Below are 449 nucleotides of genomic sequence, written 5' to 3' on the forward strand. Positions count from 1 at the left end.
AAATATGCTTTACCTAGCCCATTTATAAAGCAATACGTACAGCAGGACATGAGGCTACATGTAACGGGGTTTCATGTGCCCTGGTGTGAAGGGTATGGGTCACACAAAATGGTGTGACGACGCAATGTTGTGGTTGCATTTAAACAATAGGTCAGTACATGGCTGGTCTGCCAGTAGTTATACATTTAATCAGGTCTTACTGTACAGATAGGAAAACCTATAGATTTAGATAAAGGTGACTTTGCCGCAAATAATAGTTTACGCTTTAACCGGGAGAAGTTAAGGTTGTAGTTACTCTTGGGGTAAGTGGATCGCAATCTGCTGAACTCGTACTGGTTCTAAGTATAGAACAAAGGCCACCGACCTTAACCAAGCTTCTTCTAGGCATAAGAGCTACGGCAGCCCTGCTGCACTTGGTAGCACTTGTAGTCAATCTACACCTGAGTCGT

Source organism: Plasmopara halstedii (genome assembly GCF_900000015.1).
Source record: "Plasmopara halstedii genome assembly, contig: Scaffold_3073, whole genome shotgun sequence".
NCBI lineage: Eukaryota > Oomycota > Peronosporomycetes > Peronosporales > Peronosporaceae > Plasmopara > Plasmopara halstedii.